The sequence below is a fragment of the Nannospalax galili genome, unplaced genomic scaffold, assembly GCF_000622305.1.
Source record: "Nannospalax galili isolate Female #2095 unplaced genomic scaffold, S.galili_v1.0 scaffold1250, whole genome shotgun sequence".
Lineage (NCBI taxonomy): Eukaryota > Metazoa > Chordata > Mammalia > Rodentia > Spalacidae > Nannospalax > Nannospalax galili.
This window is the reverse complement of record NW_008328704.1, coordinates 710106-717337: the sequence shown is the minus strand read 5'-3', so window position 1 is coordinate 717337 and position 7232 is coordinate 710106. Positions and strand designations below refer to the sequence as shown.

General features: G+C 52.3%; 1 protein-coding gene across 1 annotated transcript in view; it reads left to right on the top strand.

Moving 5' to 3' along the window:
• Positions 1 to 20: 20 nt before the first annotated feature.
• The window catches only part of Fscn2 (fascin actin-bundling protein 2, retinal), a 17495-nt gene continuing 10283 nt past the window's right edge, over positions 21 to 7232 (top strand). The window contains exons 1-2 of the mRNA XM_029561231.1: positions 21 to 729; positions 851 to 1078. The gene's annotated coding sequence lies outside the window, so the exon portion shown is untranslated. The remainder of the gene's footprint in view (positions 730 to 850; positions 1079 to 7232) is intronic.

Below are 7232 nucleotides of genomic sequence, written 5' to 3'. Positions count from 1 at the left end.
GATGGGGGGCGGGCGGGGCCAGGTGCGGCCCAGGTGAGCGGGCGGGGAGGTGTGCGGCAGTGGCCATATTTGGCGATGTGGACCCTTGCTCCGCCCGGCGCCTGGAGGCCCGCGATTGCCCTGAGTCACGGGGGCGGACGTAACGGACGGGGCGCCCGGCTGTGCTCCTCGCCTTATTTAGTCAAGCAGGTTGCCCATTGGCCCGCGGGACAAAGGGGCGGCGGCCCTGGCCCACCAGGCCGGTTCGCGCTGGAGACCCTCGCTTGTGCCCCTGGACTCTGAACCGCGGTGTTCCCGGGGGACTGTGGCCGCATGACCGGGGGAGGGGCGGCCGGGCCTGCGCCGGGTAGGGGAGGGAGGCGCAGTGTGCGCTGTGATTTTTCTGTGTTGTAACTGGGTAGTGTGAGGCCTCGCCCAAGGTCACATCGGGGCCGTTCTGGTCTGTGCTGTGCAAGTTGGTGACACAGGGCTGACCGACCCCTCTTGGAACTGGAGCCAGAGAAAGCCTGGCATCCCTGGGGACCCAGTGGCCGTGGCTACCCTGGCTTTGGTGGTGGATCCTGCAGGCCAGGAGCAGGATTTGCATGCTGCCAGAAGTGGGCGTGTCCTATTGTAAGGATGGAGCCGCAGCTCCGAGAAATGATCGGAATTTTTTTCTGTGCTGGCTTCGCCCACTTTCTATTGTGACCTGCTGCATCTCCTCCTTTCGTGTTCCGGCCATTTAATGGGGTAAGAAAACAGCAGCTCAAAGAGGTGAAGAGTTAGGGAGTGGGGCCGAGTGGAGATTTAACGCAGGCTGGCCCCACCCTGGGTCTTCTTTGAACCCTGTCAGTTCTTTCTCCCTGCTCAGCAACCATGGATGTTCCTTGGACTCCCGGTTACCTCTGCACCTGGTAGCAAAGTCCTCCAGGACATACTCCACCTGTCTGAGCACCTCCATACTTCCTCCAACTGGCTGACTTCTTGTCAGGCAGATGGAACAGGAAACTTGGTCTTGAGACTCCACCCCAGGTCTCTGCTGTTCAGCCATCAAAGATGCAAACATAATCCTGGAACCGAAAAGAGACGGTGGATAATAGTAAGTACAAAGGTTAACCTCTTAGCAATGACAACGCTGCCACATTCCGTGAGATGCTGACGTTAGAGGTGTGGGGGGCGGCGTACACAAGAACTCCTGTACTGTCTTTGCAACTTTTTTCTAAGTCTAAAGTTGTCTCATAATAAAAAATAAGAATATAAAAGTCTGAGGAAGTCAAAGTTGGCCTGATCTGAGCTCACTTTCCTGTTTTTAGTCCTTTGCAGACAGATCAAATGCAGGGGAATGGTCTTGTCTCCTAAAGCCCTTGCCACAGCTCCAGGCTAGCTCCCATGGGAACTACAACAGCCCCTAGGATGAACTATGTGGAACAGTAGTCCTAGGGCAACCATGGTGGGCAAAGTCAGTTTGATGTGGCTGCCCCAAGTTTGGGCTCAAAGGACCAGGCTAGGAGACTGGGGTCGCTCACTTCTGTCTCCTGTCTGGTGTTCAGCCAGAAGCCTAGCTGTGCCCGACCTTAATAGGTTTCCATTAAGGTCTCCATCCGCAAGATGTTCCAGGTGTTCCAGGTGTTCTGCTTTTACTTAGTGCCCCTATAACTCAGACCTGAGGCAGGGGTAGGCAGGGCTGCAGGACACAGCCTCCTTGCAGAGGCCACAAAGAGAATGGGTCTCCCTGAAGGGCCTTACTCACTGTTGGCCCCACGAGGGGTTCCATGGCCCAGGAAATCATCTGCTCTTCACGACTACTGTTAAGGGTGGTTGGCATGGAAAGTGCCCCTGGGACAGTGTGTTAAGAACACCCTGCCCCCTCCCCAGAGGCCAGCACATGCTAAAGCTGATGTCCCTGCAGCTCTTAATTCTCATTCTGCGTAGCTGAAGAGAAACCAGAGGCCACCCCACTCCTCTGACCAGCGGCTTTCTCCACCTGCCTCCAGCTCAGCCACATACCCTCTTTGATGGTTCATCCCCACAGGCTGGTCACTGCTCGCTCTTGCTGCCCCACAGACTGGTCTACGTTGCACAACGGATCCCATTATACTACTTGGCCAGCTCTGCCTCACAGTCTAAGCCCCTTTCCAGGGCATTGGGGCTCTTGTGAGGGGTTAGCCTGCTGGTCCCCTCCTCACCTTGCTCACCACACTCCTGACCACTGCACTGCTGGTCCCCCTGCCCCAAAGTTGAAAGGCTGCCCCTCACACCCAGCCACTAGATAGCCCATGGATTCTAGTTAGACCCACTGAATACTGATTGAGTTACCTGTGCCACCCTATGCCCCCAGCACAGGCTGCAAAAGCCCTGTCCTTGGATATCCCTGTGGGTGGGAAGCCTGAGTGGTGGAATGGAGGGAGGAGACGGAGGCGGGCCTGGCCTGGGTGGCTGAGGAAGTGAGGCAGATCAGCTGTATCTTCCACCCTGACCCAAAAGAATTGGAGCAGTGGGAGGGTGGGAAGGGAGGGAATCCCATTCTCCATTTTCCCAGGGATCCTTTTTCTATCCTCATTTCGTAGTGGTTCATAGCACTGGTGACCCCAGGCAGGCCTGGCTGAGGGCTGCATCAGCAGACAGGAGGGTTGCCTGAGAAACTCAGGGTTAACCTTTCCCACACCTCCTGCCCTGACCACTGGCTGAAGGGAGTAGCCTGCAGTGCTGGACTAGGTCAGCAGCCCTGCCTGACAGGTGTACCACCCCCAGAGGCTGGGCTCTGCCTGAGTGGGAGGCAGGTTGGGACCAGATAAGGGCAGAAGGCTCTTGCTGTAGACATTTTGCCCCTGGCCGTGTTCCAAGGTGTGCAGGGAGGAGGCTTGGGTTGGAGTTCAGTGGATATCGGGAGGGCCTTGCTGAGCAAGCCCCGTTCTGACGACAGGGTCTGGCACCCTAAGTTGGTAGGGGACCAGGTAGGCCCACAGGACTTGCGGCCTGCCTCGGTAGAGCCAGGTCTACACATCAGGGCCCCCTCTCTTTGGGGTCAGCACAGGTATTACGCAGAGAGTCTCTGGAGGATGTCTAGGAAGGAAAACCAATGTCCTCCCCCTCCCCACCAAACACCCGCAGAGTTTCCTGGACTTGGGCCTCAGGCCTCGCCCTATGCAGGCAACCTTCCCTGTTCAGCAAGAACTGGGGAAGGGGGCAGGTCTGGGGGCGTGGGGGCCGGGGATGCCAATGCTCCCCAGGGTAGTGCTTGGAGGGCAATGGCCAGCAGAGGGCGCCCCTGGCATGGGCCCTGAAGAAGACCATTGCGGACTGGTGTCATTCCCACGTGGACCGCCAGATGGGTCCCGCCACTGCCTTTCCCTGCATCCCTGCCATAAGGCCAGGAGGGAACCCTACACTAGCCAGGCTCGGCTAGGGCGGGCCCACAGCTGAGTCACTGCACCCTGCACAGGGTTACCAAGGCAGGGCAGCTAGGGGAGTAGCGGGTGACCTCAGCCAGTGCTGACGCACAAGAGCAGGTGGGGCCCAGGCAGCCCACACCCAGAACAGAAGAGGGAGAGATCAGACTGGACTTGCTGCCAACTAGGACCAGCCCATAGGATGTCCCTGAGCAATCACAGGGACCTCAAAGCACAGGCAACCCCTGACCCCATGTGCCTGTTAACCAGTGTGGGAAGCTTGCCTCTAGGTGCCTGGTTGTGCACTTCCTGGGTGTCACTGTCTCATACTGCTGAGCACCTGACAACCATCTTTTCCAAAAGGAAATGGTTGATTCAGACAATCCTGGAGGTCACATAGTAGGAAGTGGCCAGAAGTGAGTCCCCCACTGCATACACCTGCCCTTCTCCCACCAGTGGAAGGCTCCTTTTTTTTCTTTTTTAAAATATTTTATTATTTTATGTGTATGAGTGTATTGCCTGCATGTATGTGAGTGCACCCATGTTGTGCAATGCTGTGGTCAGAAGAGGGCTTCAGATTCCCCTGAAACTGGAGTTAAGGACAGTTCATAGCTGCCCTGTGGGTGCTGGGACTCAAACCCTGGTCCTCTGCAAGAGCAGTCAGTGCTCTTACCACTGAGCCATCTCTCCAGCCCCTACCTCTTTGTCTTTTTAATGGAGTGTGTGGCTATTTCCTTGACTTCTAGCTGTTTGGCTGGAATTTTTCATTCAAAAATGTTTTATTTTTACTTAAGTTTATGTACGAGTGCACGTACCCTTGGAGGCCAGATCTGGCCATTGGATCCCTTGGAGCTGGAGTTACAGGCAATTGTGAGCTAGCAGGCATGGGTGCTGGGAACAGAACTCACGTCCTCTGGAAGAACAGCAAAGATTCAACCACTGAGTCATTTCTCCAGTCCTGCTTTTGTTTTGGGGAAACAGAGTCTCACTGTGTAGTCCTGCCTGGCCTGGAACTTGCTGTGGAGACTAGGCTGCCCTTGAACTCACAGAGATCTGCCTGCCCTCTGCCTCTGAGTGCTGGGATTACCACTGTGTGCCACCATGCCCTGCTAGGTTTTTTTCATTTTTCAAAAGATTATGTTTTGGTTTATGTGTGTGAGCATTTTCCCTGTGTATGTATGTGCACTACATGAGTGCAATGCCCATGGAGGCCAGAAGAGGGCATTGCATTTCCCCTGGAACTAGAGTTCCAGATGATTGTGAACTGCCATGTGGGTGCTGGAACCCAAACCCAGGTCTTCTGCAAGAGCAGCACGTGGGGCTGGAGAGATGGCTCAGTGGTTAAAAACACTGCCTGCTCTTGCAGAGGACTTGGGTTCAATTTCCAACACCCACATGGTGGCTAACAACTGTCTGTAACTACAGTTCCAGGGTATCCAACGCCCTCTTCTGGCATCCGTGGGCATCGCATGCACATGGCGCACTTATGTACATGCAAGCAAAACATTGTACACATGAAATACAAATAGGAGCAACAAGTGCTCTTAACTGCTGAGCCATTTCCCTAGCCCCAATCTTAAAAAAGGGGGTGGGGTTGAGAAATGACCCAATCTTAAAAAAGGGGGGGGGGTTGAGAAATGCCCCAATCTTAAAAAAGGGGGGGGGGTTGAGAAATGCCCCAATCTTAAAAAAGGGGGGGGGGTTGAGAAATGCCCCAATCTTAAAAAAGGGGGGGGGGTTGAGAAATGACTCAATCTTAAAAAAGGGGGTGGGGTTGAGAAATGACTCATCAGTTAAGAATGCTTACTGCTCTTACCAAAGACCTAAGTTTGGTTCCTAGCACCCATATCAAGAGGCTTACAATTGTGTGTAACTCCAATTCCAGGGGATCAGTCACCCTCTTCTGGCCTCTGAAAGCACCCATATACACATAATACACATATTCATACATATGTGTCAATAAAAAGCAGCCAGCACTAACGCCTGGAGCTGTGTAGTGGGGTCCATGAGAACGCTTTGACACTGGCTGTGACCTGGCGCTGGGCCTGTCTCTTCCTCTTACAATGAATGGTCTGTTCCTGTTTTGCTCTAATTCGGAGACAAAGTTTGTTCCTTCTGAATCTCCAACAAGGTTTTTGGGATACAGTTTGTACTTAATGCTAATGACGTAGCTGAGCCTGGGGGTGCAGACCAGAGAGGATGAAGCAGGAGGGTCGAAAAGCTGAGTCCAGCCTGGGTAACTTGGACAGAACCTGTCTCAAAGAGGAAAGTTGGCTGTGGTGGTGCACACCTTTAACCCAGCACTTGGGAGGCAGAGGCAGGTAATCTCTGTGAGATTGAGGCCAGCCTGCTGGTAAGCATAGTGAGTTCCGGAAAAGCTGGGACTACAGGGAGTCACTGTCTCCAAAAAGAAAAGAAAAGGCTGGGATGTAATTCAGTAGAACACTTGTCTTGCTGCATGAGGCCCTGGATTCAGTCTCCAACACAAAGACCTGAGTTCAGGTCCCCAAGACCATGTTAAAAAGTACCTTGCAGCAGTACATGCCTATAATCCAAACACTGAGGAGGTGGAGACAGGAGGATCCCTAGGGTTTGCTGACCATCCAGTCTAGATGAGTTACTGAGCTCCAGGTTCAATGAGAGATCCTGTCCCCCAAAATAATGTGGGGTGGAGAGGGCTAGAGAGATGGCCCAGCGGTTAGGAGAACTGGCTGCTCTTGCAGTGGACCCAGGTTTGAGTCCCAGCACCTATATGGTAGCTAACAACTATCCACAACTCCAGGTCCAGGCAATTTGACACCCTTTTCTGACCTCTGTGGGCACTGCACGTGCAACACGGTGTACTTACAGACATACAGGCCAGGCAATACACTCAAACACAAAGTTTTGGTTTTGTGTTTTTTTTTTTGTTTTTTTTTTGAGACGGGGTCCTCTTGTGGCCCCCGTTGTCCTGAACCCCTCGAGGCAGCCCGGGGTGCCCTAACCCCCCCAAGGCCCCCCCTGCCTCTGCCTCCCGAGTGCTGGGACTACAGGTGTGTGCCACCATGCCTGGCTTAAAATATATTTTTGACACATGTTGTTTTAAGGTTTGGGGGCTGTCCAACAGGCCCCAGGGATGAACCTACTACTCAAATTCTGTTAAACTGACATAGTATAAAATTGTCCTCTAAATTCATATCTCTATATCCACAGATTAGTGGCGTTCTGAGACGTCATCAGACAAATCTCTTATTGCAATGGATGGTGGTTAACACAGAAACTCACAATTGGCCAAAGTTCACAGAATTAGCATGAGTTGAGAGTTCAGGCACAAATGGAATAATCATATCATACAACTCCCCGAATCCCTCCATTGGATTAAGGCACAAGGACTATTGTGGAAGAGGGGACAAGAAGAGTTTAACAGCCACAGGTTAGAAAGGACTGGAGGAAACAGTATCTTCTAGACATGATAGGACCACTACACTCATGAACACACAGCAGCCAACATTCTAGTATAGATAGGGAAGGGCTAAAAAGCCCTGACCCTATCTGAGGAGCTAGTGACAGCTGATAGCTTCTGGGTGGGTGAGGATTCTTTAAGAATGTGGTCACTGAATGAACAAGCATTTTCCAGTGAATATAGACAGCACAAATTAGACTCGGATTTGGTGATTTATTTAAAAAAGGAAGACAAAAAATTTTAAATATATAAAGATAACATGAAGCAGAGGGAATGAGGAAGTGGAAAGTGGATCTGGGAGGAATTATTGGGAGGAAAGGGGGGTGAAAAATTCAAATACATTGTATAAAATTCTCAAAGAATGTATAAAATATAGTAAAAGTATTCAGTTCCATTACAGTAGAAAACTCATCAGGATTCCC